The 21,974-nt window shown below is 46.5% G+C and overlaps 1 protein-coding gene and 1 long non-coding RNA gene across 2 annotated transcripts in view; both read left to right on the forward strand.

The window, feature by feature from the left end:
• LOC102941373 (scavenger receptor cysteine-rich type 1 protein M130) overlaps positions 1–21,974 on the forward strand; it is a 1,272,625-nt gene that overhangs the window by 1,076,389 nt on the left and 174,262 nt on the right. The gene's annotated exons all lie outside the window — the stretch shown is intronic.
• On the forward strand, positions 2,213–9,211 carry LOC122461493. Its single transcript, XR_006283432.1, has 3 exons — positions 2,213–2,306; positions 3,246–3,388; positions 8,572–9,211. It is a non-coding gene; the product is annotated as an uncharacterized LOC122461493 (long non-coding RNA).

A 21,974-nucleotide genomic window follows, 5' to 3' on the forward strand; every position in this document is an offset into this window, starting at 1 on the left:
AAATACAAGAGTGAGTGGAAAAAGGTTTCATAAGCTTTCTTTGTAAAATTTTCCATTGTTTGGAGGGGTGGAAGTTTCCTGCTGTTTTATGCCTATAATTTCTTCAGCTTGACTTTGTGCCTTTTTTATATTAAATCTTTTCTGAAAGTCTTCCCCATAGTGAAAGTTTTTCTTGCCAGATGAATTGTGCAGTTTCCAGGGCTCAGCACAGGGAGACGCTGAGATTAAACAAACCAAGAGACAAGGGAAGGCCACCTCTGGTATGGCTGGCTGTTTGATAGCAGGGTGGTTTACACATCAGACATGTGGTAAAAGCGAGAAACCAGGTAGAGAACATTCTGAGATGAGCAACATGGTTCTTCCTGAAGCGAATTCAGATTTGAAACTTTCATTGAATCCAAGGAGATAAATGGAAAATTCTCCCAGGGTAATTCACACCTGAAGTTAAATAAACTGAAAAGATTTCCCGATTAGCAATAAATGCAGAGGATGAATATTTCTGCTAGGACAATAAATGAATTCTATAGAAAATAATGTCAAGAGGAGGGTTAATAAGAACCTGGATTTCCACTGAACTAATAAGGCTACAAGAAGTAACAAGTCACTGAGTGGTTACTACAAACCCAGTAAAACCGATTATGTTCACACAGTGGCATGTTTATTTCCATAACAATCCACAAATATAGTTTACAATCAATGCTGAGCTGAGTACTGACCAGTGGAAAAGCCAGAAGTGTTCTCTTGATGAAAGTGTTCTCAGTGAAATCAGTGTTCTCAGAAGTGTTCTCAGTGAAATCAATACCAGAACGCACAGAGAGTACATCACTCTTTCACAGAAATATCTGTCTTTCCTTTACCACAAATCCTGCATTCAGCTGGGTCACTTCATCTGTAGAAGGATAGATTGGAAATAGAAATGTCCAGAGAAGGTGCTTCCAATCATCTGCATTCAGCAGGGCCAGGAGTCATATAAAGAGAGAGAAATAAAATAATTTACTTTTGAAAGGAGAAAAATAAAAATACAGTAGGAAGACGTGTAATAGGGCATACTGAACCTTGAAGAGTGAGGAGGGAAATCTCAGGGGCTGTGCTAACCTGTTCCAAGGGTTGTGTCCTCAAGACAGATTTGTGGGACAAAGGAAACGACCACAGAGAGAGAAAGTGGACCCATTCTGAGCGTATGTGCTTCAACAGGGAACACAGGCTGCTGGCACCGCCTAGGGCCTGGGGCTGGAGCCTTATAGAGGGAGCAGAGGAAGGCTCCTCTCTTCAGGCTGAAGGAATCCTGGCAAATGTTCCTGGGTTTGGCTAGTCCATCCAGGGTTTCATGTCACTCACAGGCAGAAAGAGGAGGAGAACTCTCCCCAGAATGACACATCTCTCCATGTTTCCCCACTTTCTTTTTTAAATTCATATGGGCTCCCCCTTGCTGGAAATCCAGGGGGTTGAAATTTTATCAAACTCTATAGGGATTTGCATTGAGGGAATAAGGGAGTCCCCTAGCCCATGGTTTTCTGTCATGTTAGATCGTGATTCCTACAGAGGACAGCTCGCTTACTTACCAGATCAGTGGTCGTGGGTCACTAGTGTGGTTAGATGTTGATCGATGTTTGGCTATGTCTGTGTGTTCCCTTTGTGTGCTGCCCCAGCCCTGCACAGACAGCTGGCATGGCAGACCTCGAGCAAACCGCCCGATGACCACAAGGTCCTTTAAGGGACGAAGGCACCCAACCAGGTTAATTGTTGACAAAGCACAGTACTGGTACCCCACAGACTCTACTGGACCACTAATACTTGTTTGTCCGTAACAATGGACCAGCTCAGTGAATGGCAGGACTTTCTGTTCCTCCCTAAGCCAGACAAAGATTCTCTCTCTACGATACATTTTTATACCTGATACAAACATGTTACGTATTGCCTCTGGCATAGTTAGTTTACTGCCCCCGATGTGGCTAGTTATTACCCATCACCTTGTACATGTTGGTTGATTAAAACATCTTTATTACATACTGTTATCCTGATCTTATCTTTTAGGAGGGGTCAGTGTGTTCGTGTATCCGTGGGGAATGTTTCTGTACCATCCTTGATAGCAGGATGTTCTGGTACCACTTGATATTGGGATGTGTTTGTGTTCCAGCAGCACCTGTGTCACATGAGCCTGCACCACACCAGTATGTCTCTCCTGCTCTCAGGTCAATACTTGCTGGCCAGTACCCAGGTTACCAGGCCCAGCCCCTCTCCCCAAAGGGTGACAATGGTTGTGTGAGAGGAGAAACTCATCTGGACTACTTCACCTATGGTTTTGGGTAAGCTCTGAGTGTCTGGTGCTCACGCTCCCTCTCTTTCTGTCTTACCCCGCACAGTCACCTGCTTCTGTCCCTCTCTTTGTTGTGTGTGCCCCAGTCTCCTGTCAGTGCCATTTGTTGACCTGTGACTGACTCTTAGCATGCTGGATGCCACAAGAGCTCCCTCCCCGACTCTGTCAGTCTGGGCTGGGCTCGGAGCTACATTGCTGGTAGGCCTTGACATTGCCTACTTGGCTGAAGAGCTCAGATTCCCTACCTCACATGACGAGGATGGGTAATGTCTGTGGAGTGCCCTGTGGATGAAAATCTCTCTGCCAGGGCTGAGTCTGATCAGTTTAGCATGAAGCCAGTACTAGTTTGAGTGACTCAGGATTTAATTCTCTCTCTCACTCTGGTTTGGTACATGGGCAATTATCTTAGGTATCGTGAATGACACCATGAGACGAAGCTAAATGCTGGAGCCTGTGGGAATGGGACATCCAGGAGCTGGAGATAGGACAGAAGGACACCCTGATCAAGCCCCTGTTGGTTGAGACACGGTAGAAAGCCATGACCCCTGAGAAGAGGGAACATTCCTTCTATCTCATCCCAATTATGGCTGGAAGCTAGTTAGGATTTTTCCTACCTGTGCTGAAATCTGCTCATCTGGGGATGAGTAAAGCAGGCAACAAGCTAAGGTGGACCCCAAATAAGACTCCTCCTCCTCAGGAGATCCAGTGTTTGGTAAATGTGATGAACATGGTCTGTTGGGGACCTTGCAGGCTCCAACCACAGAGCAGGAGGGGGTTGGCCTCAGAAGAATGGGCATGGCCTGACCCCGTTCCTGCTAAGCGATGGGCAGATGTTCCTCACAGCCAGTTCTTCTAGTCTCCTCTCCCACCATGATGCCACTTGCTGTGTGTAAGCCTGTATATTATTGTGGTCCCCCGTTCCCCATAGGGAGCACTAAGGCCAGGGTAGACCAGAACACCATGCTTAGCATTTCATGAAGTCACATCTGCTTGTGTCTTCCCCCCTCTGTGCTGAGCAGCCTGAAGACATCGAAAAGGAGGTGACCCAGAGCTCCCTCGTCTGCACAAAAGGTAAGGGCATCTCTCCAAATTCTGTACCGCTGAGACTAGAACCAGCAGGGAGGGCAGCAAACGGAGGGAATTTACAGCATCTCCTTCAGTCCACAGCTAACATGATATGCTCAGATACACCCCTGTAAAACAAACCCTTGGGTGTGAACTGTGGGCAGCTCCACCCAGTAATGAACTGTTCTTGTGTCTGCCTCTTCTTTGTTCTTTCATTCTTTGGTAGAGTCATTCTTTCTTTGATTCTTTTCTTTGTTTCTTTTGCAATGTTTCATTCTTTTAGGTTTTTTGTTTCATTCTTTATTCATTCCTTCATGCCTGGTGTTCCTGTGTTTCCCTCACTGTTCGGAGGGAACTCTTTGTCCTAAGCCTCTTCAGTCCAATTCTGCACTCAGAGGTGTAGCTTTGTTTTCCAGCTTTAGCATCTCCTCACTTTCGCTTTAGAGTCTCCTAGTGGCACATGAGGACAAACCGTTTTTTCCCACTGTTGTCTGCCCAGAGCAAGACATTTGACTCCATTGTAAGTTTTCTCCATGATGGCAACATCCTTTCAATCATCCTGCTCAGAAAAGTACATGCATTTCCAGTTGAAATCTGTGCCAATTGCATCCTCTTGAGCTCTATGGTTTTCTTCTTTCCCAGGCAGTGAGGTTTCTGAGGGACATTAACAGCAATGGATTGTGTCTCCATTGCAGATAAACCATCTGCCTGGAGGAGTCGCTGTGCTGTAGTATTTGAGTCAGAAATGAATCTGATCTGAATTAATGATGTGAAAAATAGAGGATAGAGGCAGATCTGTCAGAAAGGCATTTGAGAACTGCCACAGGGTTAAATGCAGGAGGGGAGTGATTGAGGTTTTATTGTCAGGACATCTGGGTTCAATCTCTCTCTGCAGACAGTGAATGCTTCCTGCACACCAGCCTTGCAGCAAAGTTTGATCTGCTCCTTTCAGCCGGGTCACTTCCCACCATTGCCCCAGCTCCCTGAATGACAAGAATCAGCCAACTGGGAAATGGGGGCGGATAGGGGTTTAAAACAGGATTACTGATTATAAATATTGGAACAAATCTGTGGCACCCAAAGACGTCCCTGTTGTCACTCTGCTGCACTGCATGGCCCGTCAGGGCTGCACTGTGACTGTGCACATAAGACTTGGCTTCTCCTACCCCATAAAGCCCAGGCCTCAATGACTGGAGCTAAAGGAGATTCTCCACTAGCTGTTAGCAGTATAGGGCCTACAGCTAAGCACTTCTGGTTCCATCCAGCAATGCCCTGCAGGGCGCATTGACAGCTGAGTGCAGTGTTAGTGCTGTTTTATAATGGGGATGATTCACGTTTGCTCCCTGCACCCCTTTAGGCACCTTGTTGTTACAGAGATGAATACAAACCACAACATGCATATGACCAGTGAATAATTTACGTGGCAGTTGTCACATTGCAGCAGCCATTGTAAGTACACTGGGTTCTCTCCGGCCTAGGGGGACCATACGTCCCATTTTGGACAGCATAGTCCCTTTTTTAAGCCCTGTCCTGGCTGTCCTGACTTTTTTGGCAGAAGTGGGCATTTGTCCCATTTGCTCTTGTGGTGCGGTGGTGGTGGGGGGGGTGGGGGTGGGGGCAATGGTAGCCCTGCACAGGGGGAGCGGCAGGGCTCAGGTAGGGGGTAGGCAAGGCTCCAGCGCACAGCAACAGCCTCACATGGGGGGCAGAAAGGACTCAGGCAAGCAGCGACAGCCTCGTACAGGGAGCAGGAAGGGCTTGAGTGAGCAGCGGCCCCGGCCCTGCACAGGGAGGGTGGCTCAGGAGAGCAGCTCGCACCAGCCCCATGCAGTGTCCTGTTTTCCGTTTGGGAAATATGGCCACCCTACTCCAGCCACAACCCTGTGACACCTGAGTCCCCTGAAGCACTTCCTCCTGCTGAGACTCCTGTTGCCTGTTCCTGATTCTGGGAACTGTCTGCAAATGTGATTTGTATTCAGTGGCCCCAAGATAACCAAGTCCAATAATTTTGGATCATGTCCCTGTACTATGGTCCTAGTCAAACACCTGGAACATTAGCTCCCTCATCCTGCATGAAACTTACCGTGCTTCATGGAAACACCCTTTCTGTTTCTAGATGTTTATAGAGCATCCAGCACTGTAGAAACCAGGTACTGTATTAAGAGGTCTCCTCTCATGGCCTATCGCTCCAGGGGGCCCTTCGCTACCCTCTCTCTCTCCGTGATGTAATTAAGTAATCACAATGGAACAGGTAAATCAGAAAAGTCTTCACAGGCTATTCGTGCTCTGGAGCAGAATGTATCATGTTTCCTCCTCATTTGTGGTCCAGACTGATCCAGTCTCTCTGGTTTCAGTTATGCTGGGAAGCGCAATAGCTCCAGCATGGTCATTGTTGATGGCAAGATGCTCTCAGGCTTCATCCCTCTCAAATCATCTCTGCGGAAGGGAGAGATCAAATATTTGAAAATAAATATTAAAAAAGACAATTTTTCTATTTGGATTTTTTTCACAAAAAGGAAACTTCATCATTATTGCTGTTTTGAAGACAGCAAATTTCAAAGGATATTTTTTTCATTAGAAAACTATTTGATCAGCTGTCAAGGCTGATTCCCCACTTTGGCCCTTCGAGTGCAGAAAGTGGGAGCCTGCAGGGATTTTAAAAATGAATGCTGGCCACTCCAGGCTTGTATTAAACTCCCAAGGCTACAGCTTCTCTCTGACCTTGGATGGGTAGATGCTGCTACCACCCAAATGCAAAACCCATTGGAACCCAGGAAGGCGCACTTGGGAATTCCTTTCTGTGGGGTACTTTCAAGCCCTCTCTCTCTCTCACACACACACATGAGCTGAGAAAGAAAACAAAGGAAATTAGCCGTTGCCCCCAGCTAATTAAACAACATCTGCACAAACCTCTTAGGACATCAAAAATCCAATCCTGTTCTTAAAAAAAAAACAACACATTTTATTAAAAACAAAAAGAAAGAAAATACACCTGGAACTTAGGCTTTTGCTAGATTTAAAAAACCCACTTACAAAAATTAAACATCAAGAATACCCTTCTTAAGGTCCAGCTTAAAGGTTACAAGCAAAACAAAAGCATTTGGGGTTAGCACAGAGGAGTCCACAAGCCAACAAGAAATAAACAGAAATAAACCTACTCGTATCTTTCTAAACATTCCTGATTTACTTACATATCTGGGTTGTTAAATAAGTCATTCTAGATATGATCTGATGATTTTCATATCTGGCCTTCAGCTTCTCACAGCATAACTGCTCCCTGTTCCCCTCTTTCCCAGAGAAGAACAACAGCACACAAAGGGAAAGCTTTTTCCCCAATTTTAAAAAGTTTTAGCCTTCCCATTGGCTCTTTTGGTCAGGTGCCTATTCCCTTGCTTTTACCTGGACTTTTTTAACCCTTTACAGGTAAAGAAAGTAGAAAACAGCTACCGAGAGGGACTCTATAGCTAACTGGCTGGCTGGGTGTCCATAAAAGGGAGCTATCTTCGCCCCCCCCCCCCGACTTCCCCCGCTTCATTTATCACATCCTCCTGATGTGCTTGGCTCTTGCAGGAGTTAGGCCCTGTCTACACTGGCAAGTTTCTGCTCAGTAAAGCTGCTTTCTGCGCTGTAACTCCCGAGGTGCACAGACTGCCAAGCCACTTAGTGCACAGAAACTGCACAGTTGTAGCGCTTTAAAACACCCACCCCGACGAGAGGCGTACAGCTTTCTGTGCTGAGGCTATAGTGCTACAGTGCCAGTGTACACACCGTGGTCGATACAGCGCTGTGATTGGTCTCCAGGAGGTGTCCCACAATGCCTCTTCTCACCTCTCTGGTCATCAGTTTGAACTTTACTGCCCTGCCCTCAGGTGACCAACCGTCATCCCCACCCCTTAAATTCCTTTGGAATTTTGAAAGTCCCCTTCCTGTTTGCTCGGCGATGCATGCAGTGGTCTCAGCGCATCTTCCAGGTGGCCATGCCTGCTCCACGCACCAGGCAATCCCCTGCTTGGAGCAATGCCGAGCTGCTGGCCCTCATCAGCATTTGGGGAGAGGAGGCTGTGCAGTCCCAGCTGCACTCCAGCCATAGGAATTATGATACCTACAGACAGATTTCACAATGCATGACAGAAAGGGGACATGACCGGGACACACTGCAGTGCAGGGTCAAAGTGAAGGAGCTGCAGAATGCCTACCACAAAGCGCGGGAGGCAAACCGCCACTCTGGTGCTGTGTCCATGAGCTGACAGTTCTACAAAGAGCTGGACGCGATACTCGGTGATGACCCCACCTCCACTGTGAAGATCACTGTGTATACTTCAGTGGCTTGCGTGCCCGTTGAGAGTGGACCGAGCCAGGAGAAGGAAATCTTGGACGAGGATGTGGAGGGGTACCCAGAGGCAGAGGATGACTCGGATGTCAGAGATGCATGCAGACAGGAGCTCTTTTCTACCCCGGAGGAGGCTAGCCAGTCACAGCAGTAGGATCTTGGCAAAGCGCAAACAGGAGAGGAGGCCCCTGGTAAGTGGATCTGATTTTGGGAATCGCTGAAGTGAGTTGTTGGGGGCAAGAGGGTTGCAGAAAGCAGGATTGTGTCCCACCGCATGGCAAGTCTGAGCGGTGGAACAGGCTGATGATTGACTCCCTCACTTCATGGGAATCTCCCTCAGAGATCTCCAGGAAACTCTAGTGGAGATACTGGGCAGCCCGCTCCCACAGGTTCTTCAGCAGAGCTGCTTTGTTTCTTGCCCCATTATCGGTAACCTTCCTTTGCCATTGGGGGGGACCATTGCTGCACACAGGTGAGCTGCACAGGAGCTAGGGCAGAAGCCACAGGCTTAGAGAAAACCCTCCCTTGATTCCCTGCTCACCGTCAGCAGTGAAATATCTTCCATAATGATCACATCCTGTGGAAAGTGTGGGGACAGGAATGATTATCAGGCCTCCCTACAGTGCTGGCTCTCCCCAAAAGCCATGTGCCCAGTGTACCGCAGGGTTCGGGAAGAGTGATTTACCCTGCCTCTGTGGCTACTCACCATTTTAGGGGGTCTTGTGGCTCATGTGTGCTTGCCTGGGGATCAGCAGTTAGTGACAGATAGTGTGAGTACTGTGTTTTAAATCACTGAATTAGTGTTCTCTGTGTTGCAAACAATACTGCTTCTGTAAAATGTTGCATTTAAACTTCACAGAGATGACCTTGGGAGCCCAGCCTCCCTCTTTCTAATTGGAGGCTGAACAGCTGCAGAGAATTAGAAAGCATCCAAGAAGAAATAAGGACTTTCTGCGTGATGTTATGATGCACTCCGCAGCTGAAAAACAGGAATTGAAGGAGTGGAGGGACAGTGAGAAGAGGCACCAAAAGGAGAACACGGCACACCAGAATGAAGCCACAGAGCAGCTCTTAAATGTTATGGAGCGCCAAGCAGACACGCTCCAGGTGATACTAGTTCTTCAAACCGAGCAGCTCCGCCCCCGCCCTCCCCTGCATTTGCTGTCACAAAACTCTTTCCCATGCACCCAGACACCACCAACACACACTCTTATCAACGTCCTGGCTGCAGTCCATACCTGTAGTATTCCACTCCTCCCTGCTCACAGTCCAGCACTGCGGACTCCCACTGCACTCAACACCCATCCCTCTGCAGTTTGGCCCTTCTGAAGTACAGCACCCACTGCATTGTACTCAAAGGAGAAGGTTGGATATGATCCCTGGACATACACAAATCTTCAGCTGTTCCGGGACCCATCCCCCTCACCTGCTGATGGATTTTTTTTTGTTTGACTCTCTCCTTCGGTTGTTGTCTTTTAATAAAAGAATTGTGTTGGTTTGAAAGCAATCTTTATTCTATTAATTGAAAGCAATTGAAAACAATTATGTTAAACCCACATATTACATCATGTGCACCAATCACCTCCTAGCATTACAAGCACTGCACTCCCGAGCATATCAACAAATATTAGTGGCTTTCAGCTTCAAATTGCTGCCTCAAGGCATCCCTGATCCTTATGACCCCATGCTGTGCCCCTCTAATAGCCCTGGTCTCTGACTGTTCAGACTCAGCCTCCAGACGCTGAACCTCTGCAGTCCAGCCCTGAGTGAAGCTTTCACCCTTCCCTTCTCAAATATTATGGAGCATACACCACGCAGCAATAAGCATAGGAATATTGTCATCAGCCTGGTCCAGCTTCCCATAGAGACAGCGCCAGCGGGCTTTTAAATGGCCAAAGGCACACTCAACAGTCATTCTACACTTTCTCAGCCAGTTGTTGAACCGCTCCTTGCTTCTGTCAAATTGCCCCATATATGGCTTCATAAGCCACAGCATTAAGGGGTAGGTGAGGTCTCCCAGGATCACAGTGGGCATTTTGACTTCCCCTATGGTGATCTTCTGGTCCAGGAAAAAAAGTCCCTGCTTGCAGCTTCCTGAACAGGCCAATGTTCCGAAAGATGCATGCGTCATGCACCTTTCCCGACCAGCCTGCGTTAATGTCTGTGAAATGCCCACGGTGATCCACAAGCCCCTGGAGAACTATTGAGAAATACCCCTTTTGATTAATGTACTAGGGGTCTGGTGCCAGAATTGGAATATGCATGCCATCTATCGCCCCTCCGCAGTTAGGGAAGCCCATTTGTGAAAAGCCATCTACAATGTCACGCACACTGCCCAGAGTCACGGTCTTTCAGAGCAGGATGCAATTAATGGCCCTGCACACTTCCGTCAACACAAGTCCAACGGTAGACTTTCCCACTCCGAACTGATTAGCAAACGACCAGTCGCAGTCTGGAGTAGCCAGCTTCCACAGGGCAATCGCCATGCTCTTCTCCAAAGGCAGGGCAGCTCTCATTCTCATGTCCTTGCGCTGCAGGGCTGGGGCGAGCTCATCACACAGTCCCATGAATGTGGCTTTCCTCATGCAGAAGTTCTGCAGCCACTGCTTGTCACCCCAGACGTGCATCACGAGGTGATCGCACCACTCAGTGCTTGTTTCCCGAGCCCAAAAGCAGCGTTCCACTGTGGTCAGCACCTCTGTGAAAGCCACAAGCAATCTCATCTTCTAGCTATTTGTGTGGCGAGATCAATGTCTCACTCCTCTTGCCTTTGTAGTTTAAGGAATAACTGCACTGCCGCTCATGACGTGTTGGTCAGAACGAGCAGCACACTGGTAAACAGTCCGGGATCCATTCCTGCAGCCCGAAGAGACAGGACGCGCAGTACGCAAACCATTGAAAGATGGTGCCAAATGCTGATGGAAGCACAGGGATTGCTGGGATGCAAAGCAATGCATCCCAGGTCATTGGCACAGGACCCAGGATGCCGCAAGACCCCTTCTGCTTTCCCACAAGTCTTAGCTGCAGAAGAGAAAGAGGTATTCTGTGGGACAGCTGCCCAGAAGTGCACCGCTCCGAATACCGCTGCAAGTGCCACAGGTGTGAACACACTATTGAGCAGGCAGCTGGCAGTGTGAACACACAACAATGGTTTCCCTTCCGTGCTCTCTGAGCGGTGCTGTAACTGCTGGTGTTGTGACTCTGCCAGTGAAGGCATGCCCTCCGTACATTTCTGACTACCAGAGGAACCTTTTGAAACAGACTCTTTGGTGCATACAGGAAAGTGCCCAACATTCACGCCCACACACACTCCCTGATCCAGAGAGATTTGTCTCAGGTGTGTGTTTAAAAAAAGGGTCCCAACATTCTCTCATTTAAGATACAGAGATTAATCCTTATAAAACTCAGACTGAACTGCAGAAACCACAGTACCTCGTCTATACAAGTCTCATATTTCCTCAGGGCCTGAGTGAGGTTTCCTGAGTGGTTTCTTTCCCACCACTCATTTCCCCTCAGGCAATGTCCCTCTTTTCTCCCGTTGTGTAAACTCTACTATTAGCCCCATCTCTCATATAAACATCCTTGTAAGAGATAATAGAGGCTGAAATCAAACGTGCACTCATAAAAATGTACAGTTGTAAACAGAACTGTGAAACCCTGGTAATTTGGCTCTTGGAGTGCGTGTGCTCTCTCTCACTCATATATATTTATAGACTGTAAAAGTTTTCAGGGCATGGAATATCTTTTAACATATATGTTTGTACAGTCCTCAATGTACAGTGTTCAGAACCCTAATCCTGACTTGCGGCTTTTGAACACTACATTAATATGTACAATTATTTTCAATTATTTGTGTCTATATCTCTATATGTCTCATTCTAGGCAACCTAGGAAGCAGTGACCATGAGATGGTTGAGTTCAGGATCCTGACAAAAGGAAGAAAAGAGAGTAGCAAAATACGGACCCTGGACTTCAGAAAAGCAGACTTAGACTCCCTTAGGGAACTGATGGGCAGGATCCCCTGGGAGGCTAATATGAGGGGCAACAGAGTCCAGGAGAGCTGGCTGTATCTTAAAGAAGTCTTATTGAGGGTGCAGGAACAAACCATCCCGATGTGCAGAAAGAATAGCAAATATGGCCGGTGTCCAACTTGGCTTAACAGTGAAATCTTTGGTGAGCTTAAACTCAAAAAGGAAGTTTACAAGAAGTGGAAATTTGGACAGATGACTAGGGAGGAGTATAAAAATATTTCTAGAGCATGCAGGGGTGTAATCAGGAAGGCCAAGGCACAACTGGAGTTGCAGCTATCAAGGGATGGGAAGAGTAACAAGAAGGGTTTCTCCAGGTATGTTAGCAACAAGAAGGAGGTCAAGGAAAGTGTGGGACCCTTCCTGAATGGGAGAGGCAACATAGTGACAGATGATGTGGAAAAAGCTGAAGTACTCAATGCTTTTTTTGCCTTGGTCTTAACAGACAAGGTCAGCTCCCAGACTGCTGCACTGGGCAACACAGTACGGGAAGGAGGTGAGCAGCCCTCAATGGTGAAAGAACAGGTTAAGAACTATTTAGAAAAGCTGGATGTGCACAAGTCCATTAGTCCAGATCTAATGCATCTGAGGGTGCTGAGGGAGTTGGCTGGTGTGATTGCAGAATCATTGGCCATTATCTTTGAAAATTCGTGGTGATCGGGGGAGGTCCCGGACGACTGGAAAAGAGCAAATATAGTGCCCATATTTTAAAAAGGGAAGAAAGAGAACCCAGGGAACTACAGACCGGTCAGCTTCACTTCAGTCCCCGGCAAAATCATGGCGCAGGTCCTCAAGGAATTCATTTTGAAGCACTTGGAGGAGAGGAAGGTGATCAGGAACAGTCAACATGGATTCACCAAGGGCAAGTCATGCCTGACTAATCTAATTGCCTTCTATGACGAGATAACTGGCTCTGTGGATGATGGGAAAGCGGTGGACGTGTTGTTCCTTGACTTTAGCAAAGCTTTTCATACGGACTCCCACAGTATTCCTGTCAGCAAGTTAAAGAAGTATGGATTGGATGAATGGACTATAAGGTGGATAAAAAGCTGGCTAGATTGTCGGGCTCAATGGGTAGTGATCAATGGCTCCATGTCTAGTTGGCAACTGGTATCAAGCGGAGTGCCCCAGGGGTCGGTCCTGGGGCCGGTTTTGTTCAACATCTTTATTAATTATCTGAATGATGGGACGAATTGCACCTCAGCAAGTTCGCAGATGACACTAAACTGGGAGGAGAGGTAGATATGCTGGAGGGTAGGGGTAGGGTCCAGAGTGACCTAGACAAATTGGAGGATTGGGCCAAAAGAAATCTAATGAGGTTCAACAAGGACAAGTGCAGAGTCCTGCACTTAGGAAGGAAGAATCCCATGCACTGCTATGGGCTGGGGACCGACTGGCTAAGCAGCAGTTCTACAGAAAAAGACCTGGGGATTACAGTGGATGAGAAGCTGGATATGAGTCCACCGTGTGCTCTTATTGCCAAGAAGGCCAACGGCATATTGGGCTGTATTAGTAGGAGCATTACCAGCAGATCAAGGGAAGTGATTATTCCCCTCTATTGGGCACTGGTGAGGCCACACCTGGAGTATTGTATTCAGTTTTAGGCCCCCCACTACTGAAGAGATGTGAACAAATTGGAGAGAGTCCAGCGGAGGGCAACAAAAATGATTAAGGGGCTGGGGCACATGACTTATGAGGAGAGGCTGAAGGAACTGGGCTTGTTTAGTCTGAAGAAGAGAAGAGTGAAGGGGGGATTTGATAGCAGCCTTCAACTACCTGAAGGGGGGTTCCAAAGAGGATGGAGCTCGGCTGTTCTTAGTGGAGGCAGATGACAGAACAAGGAGTAATGGTCTCAAGTTGCAGTGCGGGACGTCTAGGTTGGATATTAGGAAACACTATTTCACTAGGAGGGTGGTGAAGCACTGGAATGGGTAACCTAGGGAGGTGGCGGAATCTCCATCCTTAGAGGTTTTTAAGGCCCGGCTTGACAAAGCCCTGGCTGGAATGATTTATTTGGGGATTGGTCCTGCTTTGAGCAGGGGATTGGACTAGATGACCACCTGAGGTCTCTTCCAACCCTAATATTCTATGATTCTATGCTTCTCGTGCACATTAATACACCATTAACAAAGTCCATTTTTAAAAAAAACCTCTTATGACTAGGCCAAATCCCTAAAAGCTTTTCTCTGTGCTAACAGCGCATCTGCAACAACTCTGCTAAATTTCTAGTTTCTGCACCAAACCCCAGAGATGCTATCGCTGTTCAGTGTAAGGTGTGATTTGTTTTGTTTTAATAATGGTAAAAAGTGTATTTTTTTCTTTGTGTTTACAAATGTCTGGCATGTTTTGGATGATTTTTTTCTTTAATCACCTTAAGGAGCGTCTAGGTTAGAAAACTTCCACCTTAAAGAGAAAAAGTTACAAAGAGGTGGAAAGGATCCCTTTAAAGTGGAAATGCCCAGGCGATGTTAACTGTAGTCTGGAGCACAGGTGTTGCTCTGCACCCCACCTGCAATACACACAAGACGACGACCATCCCCCGCACGGCTGGATGTGGCTCTCCGTGGTCAGCTCTTGTTATGAATTCTCTTGGTTTTGGCAGTTCTCTTGGATAAATTTGATTCAGTAGAACTGGTGACCTCGTGTGACCTTAATTTCTCCAAATGGAGGCTTCAGAGTAGAACTGGTTGAATAATGAAAAAGATTTACAAATATTCTTAAACTTCTCTCATTCCACTTCTGCTGTTCATGAGGTCAGACTATTCAGATGACTGCCTGGGACTCTTCTAAATAATTTCCAAATCCCAGAAGTTACATGAATTTGTATCAGAAATTCATTATTTGGTCATTCTTCACTTTTCATCTTGTATTGTTCTCTAAAAGTTGCATTCATCGAGTCAAGGAGCAGACGTGTTACTCTGGGACCGGTCACACACCACAAATAGTGAATACAAAACACTCAACGTGAACAGCTGGGAAACATTCCATATGCTAAGAGTTGTTCATCCAAAGCATCTGTTGAATACTTAGGAATACCTAATACATGTTTATGTCCTGGTGCAGGTGAGCCAAGTATTCCAAAGTCAAAACTCCTACCATTTTTTGTTTATAACTAATGTTCAGCAAGATCTGTTGCATTCTCAGCTCGCTGAAGGAACTTAAGTTGTGTAGATTGTTAGATTGATGACCTTGATGGCTCAGAACAGCTTGTGAACAGCTGAAAACCAATAGTGGACAATGAGTGGCCTTTGGGCCCAGATTTATAAAGGGATTTAGGTGTTTCTCCACCCAGTGTTGCAAGGCCTAAGGGTGTGTCTACACTGCAGGCTTGCCACAGGTTGTGCCATGTGGTGTTGTCGAACCGCCACTACCATCCACACTCAAAGCCCTTAAACACATATGTAGGGCCCTGCATACATGCCGGAGTGCTTGGCTGGTGGCATGGGGCGAAGCATATGTTAATACTTGACCTACGCCCTTACCTGCCCACTTTGCAGTGTGGAGACAGCAAAAGCATGGACCTGGCCTCACGTTTCGATAATCCTCTAATGCCATTCCCAGAATTTCCTGTGCCCATATCTTCTGGCACATCTACCTACTCACTTCCCCTCTATGCACAGCTGTAGTCTGATTGCTAGATGTGGGGGGGAGGGGATAAAATGCACATATGCATACACACACACACACACACACATGCACGCTGAACCCAGTTGCCTTGGCTGACTGGCTCTCTCCCCCTGCCTGGAGTGGTACCTGGGCTGCTGGTGCTGAGGGGGTTGGGCCGGCATAACAGGGGAGCCCCAGCTGCTGCTGTGGTCATCTGAGCATAGGAGCTGCAGCCACCCCAACACCAAGTGCTGCAGTGATGGTGCTGATCTGGTGCCTTCTGGTGCTGCTGCAACAGCCTCCCAGCGGGGGCTGGGGCTGCGGGCACAACATATGCTTCCCCCACCTCCATTCCCATTTCCCTTTCTCTTTTCCATCCCATCCCCCTTCCCCTACCCACTGTCCTCTGCCCCATTCCATTCCCCGCCTCACACCCTATCTCACCCCCTTACCCTACTGTCTCTTCCACAACCCCATCCCCTTCCCCCAGATCCACCCCCTTGTCCTGCTCCCGTATGGGCACTCGCCTTTGTACAGGAAACTGGAGGGCACTAGGTTCCAGGAGGCAGCAGCAAGAAAAGCAGCTCCATTCCTCCCCCACCCTGTCTCCTCCTGGGCCCAGCTGCAGGGGAGAGGGGGCTGAGGGAGCAGGAAACATGCTGAAGAAAGAGGAGGTCAAAGTGTGGGAAGGAAAGAACAGTGCAGTGCGGCACCTCCCCCTCCCAGCAGGCCGAGCAGGGCAGCTCAACGTTCGCATAAATGAGGGGGTGCCACATGACCCCACAGCCCCTCCATGCCTCACTTCTGTTGGGGGGGGCAATGCCCCCCCACACAACCCCAAAACCATGAAATTACCTGACAGTCCTTCAAGTAATGTCCTATGGTTGCTCCACTCCAGGTGCACATACATCTCTCGAGGCCTTGATTGGAGATTTCCGTTTGGCCCACGCATGTTCCCTGTGCCTCCTCATGGCAGACACTGAGGCTAGGAGTGTGTGGGGCAAACCGCCCTCAGTTCCTTCTCTAACTGCTAGGCCCAAGATGGCACACTGGTGTGTCCATTTTGAGCATACTCAGCTTTTCTCTTCACTTCTGTTAAAGTTATTTATTACAAGTGAAACAGCTTCAAAATGAGAAGAATTCACCCCAGCACACTTGTCTGTAGTGCAGGAGATCTGAATTCAAATACCTTCTCTGCATCAGGTAGAGAGGGGGCTAGAACCTGAGCCTCATGCCTGTGAGGTGAGTTCCCTGACCTCCAGCTCTGAACGCTGCATGGGGATGACAGCTCAGTCTATCAGCCCTAGGGCAGGGAGTGGCTCCAGCTGTGAGCCCCAGGGGGGCTGACAACTGGAGCGGGAGACTAAAGGTCAACTAATAGCAGCCATTACAATGACAAGAATGTCAATTTAACTGTTGGTAGGCTCCCTGCTGTGGAATTGAACCTTGTGCTTGGCTCACAGAAAATCAGCCTAAGGATGGTGGCAGGGGGAGCTCTGCCTGTGAGCTCTGTGTGACTGTCAGTGCCTCCCAGTGTGGCTGTCAGTGCCTCACAATGCCCCACTTCGCTCAGTGCAAGCGCTTCTGGTGAGGACACACATCACTGGCAAAAAGAAGGTAGTGTAGACACCAACAGACGCTTCAATTACTACAGTGGCTGTAGGTCGACCTAACTTAAGTCAATCTAATTTTGTATTGTAAACAAGCCCAAAAGCTGTGAATTCAGATGCATGTTATCAAAGGAATACAGACCAACAGCTTTCTCAGCCCCAGCATGGCAGCCACGATGGGCCTAGTGAGAAAGGTGGAAGAACTTGATGGAATATTTGGTGATATTGGACTTCTGAAAGGGGATCCAGTACAAATAACCTTAAAAAACAATACTGAACATGTATAAGTGTATATACACCCTGTAGGATTCCTATCTGGTTACTTCATAAAGTGGAAACTGAGTTAAAGAGAATGGAGCCAAATGACATACCCAAGAAGATCTCCAAAAGCATGGTGTTCCCCAATAGTGTCAGTCAGAAAGACAAAATGGGAAAAATACGAATCTGTGTGATCTTAAAAAAATGTAATGAAGCAGTTATGAGAAAAAAAATCTCCTCTGAACACTTCATGACTTCCTCCCCAGAGGAAACAGCAAAGCCCTCAGTGAAGTCCAAAGCCTAATCACTCAGTCTTAACTGAAGCCAAACAAGGAACAATGCATTTTCTGCCTATCCCAAATCAAGTTTTTGGGACAGACACTAAACAAAGATGGAATCAGTCCAATTTGAGAATTGAATGCACCAGCAAATGTAACAGAACTGAGACATGTACTGGGGATGGTAAATTACCTTGGTGGATACCTACAAGACCTTTCTACAATGACAAAACCACTGAATTACCACTGTTAAAGTCCAACACATCTTGACTATGGGGGCCAAATTAAGAAATTGCCTTGAAAAAGGATAAAATAAATTATCCAAATGGCTCCAGTTCTCAAGTACTGTGATGTGAACAAACGCATACTGGTCCATGCAGATGCAAGCAGGTCTGGCCTGGGTGGTGTATTGATGCAACAACATGGCTCTGAGTGGAAGCCAGTTGCATTTTGCTCTTGCGCCCTCATAGACACAGAAAAACGATGTGCACAGATTGAAGAGGAGTGCCTGGGGAATGTATGGGCATGTGAGAACTTTTACAGATATCAGTGTGGATTGGATTCATTTACACTGATAACAGACCATATACTGCTTGTAATCCTCATCAATGGGAAAAACCTGGATCAGATGCTAATGTCTTTTGATAAGGTTAATGCAATTTAACCCAATTGATAAATATGTTCCTAGGGAAATCTGGTAGTAGCCGACACTCTGTCACAGACCCTGGAATCACACTCAATTACCTGTGAGCTCGAAGATGCCATAAAGGTGTACACAGATGCTGTGGACATATACAGATCAGCGTCAGATAAAAGACAACACCAGCTACAAACAGCAATCTGGACAGATATGCAAATTCAGGAAGTTCTACGTTTCATTGGGGTGGCTGGCCCAAGTATCTAACGGACACTATGGAAATGACAAGAGACTAATTCGTGGAGCGTGGACAATATAGCGAGTCAAATGAACTCATGGTTAAAGGCAATTGTATCATAATTCCAAATGAAATGAGAGGAGAAATCCTAAACCTCATCCATGAAGGATATTAAGGATTAACTAAATGCCACAAACGTGCCAACCAGTCAGTGTGGACAGAAAGAATAAATAAATTATCTGCATGTGAACACTGTAGAACTAACAGATCAACCCAACACAAAGACCCTTTAATAACAACACTCTACCTGGGAGACATTGGAAAACACTAACTGCAGATTTATGCAAATTCAGAGGACATCACAGGCATTGTGAACTATTTTTCCAGCTCTATAGAAAGAATGTACTTGAAAGACATAACATGCCACAGTATTACTGAGAAACAGAAGTGCACTTTTGCTCACTTTGGTATTTCAGAAGAACTAGTGATAGACAACAGACCACAGATCACTGCAGCAGAATTGAAGTTGTTCTGAATGAAATATTATTTTGATCATATTCTTAGTGTCCCACATTACCCACAAGCAAATAGAGAGGCTGAGAGATTTGTACAGATAGCCAAGAATATCCTACAGCAGTAAGATCCATTCCTTGCTCTTCTGAATTACAGATCTATACCAATAGCCGCTACTGGATATAGCCCAGCACAAATCCTGATGGGAAGACAACTCAGAACTCCTGTTCCAACTTTGGAAAAGAATCTGTCTCCAAAGTGGCCAGTCATGAAGAAAGTAGCCAAACTTGGATAAAAAGGCTAAAAGAGCTTATGAACACTTTTGCAACAGATGTCATTCAGTTCGAGTACAGCCATGTCTAGAATCTAGTGACCGTGTTCATGTCAAATCGATTGGAGATAAAGGATGGACAACTCCTGGTGAAGGGATCCCTGGGGTACAACATGAAACTGGGGTACCGCTGTGCCCCCTTAACTCTCTAGCCTGGGCTGTCTCTCACAATGCTCTGCTAGTGACAAGCAGCAAACCCTATCAGGCACTGTTATCACTCAGCACAACAGCATGTGGAGCACCCCTCCCCCCAACAATCAAATTGTGTGAGTGCTCCCTGAGTCACTCAAGAATCACACAGAGAAAGGCATGAGCAAGTCTCCCAAGCTCCCAGCCTTGCATCCCTGGAATAGAACGTCTTGCCCTGGTCAGAAGCCTGACCGGTGTAAGTTTATTACCCAGTCTGCCCCACCTTTGATGTGGAGAGGATACACACAGGTCTTTGAAAACTGAACTGAGATTTCCCCAAGCACTTCAACAAAAACCCACTGTTTTAGGTAAAAATATAAAACAAGTTTATTAACTGCAGAAAGAGAGATGTTAAGTGATTATAAGTGGTAGGCACAGAAGGTCAGAGAGAGTTAACCAAGAAAATAAAAGGTAGGCACAAAAGTCTGACTCTTAAACCTTATTAGACCAGGCAGTATTTGGATCAAGTAGTTTTTGTCACTCCACTGGATGTTGCAGGTAGGTTACTGTTTTTAATACGCAGGTTTCCCCTTTAAGCTTGGGACTAGTCTCCTCAGTTCAAGTTTTTGTCTTCCCAGCATTCTTGCTGCTTCCAGCATAGGTGGGGGAGGAGAAAGGTACAAGCATGATGCCATTGTCCTCTATTTTATATCCTCAGTCCATGTGCCTGGAAAACACTAGCCCAGACATGTCCTGGTGGTCTTCTCTGAGTCACAGAGTTTCATAGATATTAAGGTCAGAAGGGACCATTATGATCATCTAGTCCACAGGCCACAGAATCTCACCCACCCACTCCTGTGATAAACCTCTCACATATGTCTGAGCTATTGAAGTCCTCAAATCATGGTTTAAAGACTTCAAGGTGCAGAGAATCCTCCAGCAAGTGACCCGTGCCCCATGCTACAGAGGAAGGCGAAAATCCCCCAGGGCCACTTCCAATCGGCCCTGGAGGAAAATTCCTTCCTGACCCCAAATATGGCAATCAGCTGAACCCTGAGCATATGGGCAAGATTCACCAGCCAGATACCCAGGAAAGAATTCTCTGTAGTAACTCAGATCCCACCCCATCTAACATCCCATCACAGGGCATTGGGCCTATTTATCATGAATATTTAAAGATCAACTAATTGCCAAAATCATGTTATCCCATCATACCATCTCCTCCATAAACTTATCGAGTTTAATCGGGAAGCCAGATAGGTCTTTTACCCCCACTGCTTCTCTTGGAAGGCTATTCCAGAACTTCACTCCTCTCATGGTTAGAAACCTTCGTTTAATTTCAAGTCTAAACTTCCCGATGGCCAGTTTATATCCATTTGTTCTTGTGTCCACATTGGTACTGAGCTTAAATAATTCCTCTCCCTCTCCAATATTTATCCCTCTGATATATTTATAGAGAGCAATCATATCTCCCCTCAATCTTCATTTGGTTAGACTCAAAGAGCTTGGCTTTTTTAGCCTATCATCCTAGTTGCCCTTCTCTGTACCTGTTCCAGTTTGAATTCATCCTTCTTAAACATGGGAGACCAGAACTGCACACAGTATTCCAAGTGAGGTCTTACCAGTGCCTTGTATAATGGTACTAACACCTCCTTATCTCTACTGGAAATACCTCACCTGATGCATCTCAAGACTGCATTAGCTTTTTTCACGGCCATATCACAATGGCGGCTCAGTCATCCTGTGGTCAACCAATACTCCAAGGTCCTTCTCCTCCGTTACTTCTAATTGATATGTTCTCCAGCTTATAACAAAAATTCTTTTTATTAATCCCTAAATGCATGACCTTACACTTCTCACTATTAAATTTCATCTTATTACTATTACTCCAGTTTACAAGGTCATCCAGATCCTCCTGTATGATATCCCTGTCCCTTTCTGTATTGGCAATACCTCCCAGCTTTGTATCATCCGCAAACTTAATTAGCACATTCCCACTTTTTGTGCCGAGGTCAGTAATAAAAAGAGTAAAAAAGATTGGTCCCAAAACCGATCCCTGAGGAACTCCACTAGTAACCTCCCTCCAGCCTGACAGTTCACCTTTCAGTATAACCCGCTGTAATCTCCCTTTTAACCAATTCCTTATCCACCTTTCAATTTTCACACTGATCCCCATCTCTTCCAATTTAACTAATAATTCCCCCTGAGGCACCGTATCAAACGCCTTACTGAAATCTAGGTAAATTAGATCCACTACGTTTCCTTTGTCTAAAAAGTCTGTTACTTTCTCAAAGAAGGAGATCAGGTTGGTTTGGCACGATCTACCTTTCCTAAAACCATGTTGTATTTTGTCCCAATTACCATTGACCTGAATGCCCTTAACTACTTTCTCCTTCAAAATTTTTTCCAAGACCTTGCATACTACAGATGTCAAACTAAAAGGCTTGTAGTTACCTGGATCACTTCCCCCCCCTTTCTTAAAAATAGGAACTATGTTAGCAATTCTCAGATCATATGGTACAACTGCTGAGTTTACAGATTCATTAAAAATTCTTGCTAAAGGGCTTGCAATTTCATGTGCCAATTCCTTTAGTATTCTTGGATGAAGATTATCTGGGCCTCCTGATTTCGTCC

The sequence above is a fragment of the Chelonia mydas genome, chromosome 1 (assembly GCF_015237465.2).
Source record: "Chelonia mydas isolate rCheMyd1 chromosome 1, rCheMyd1.pri.v2, whole genome shotgun sequence".
Taxonomy (NCBI): Eukaryota; Metazoa; Chordata; order Testudines; family Cheloniidae; genus Chelonia; species Chelonia mydas.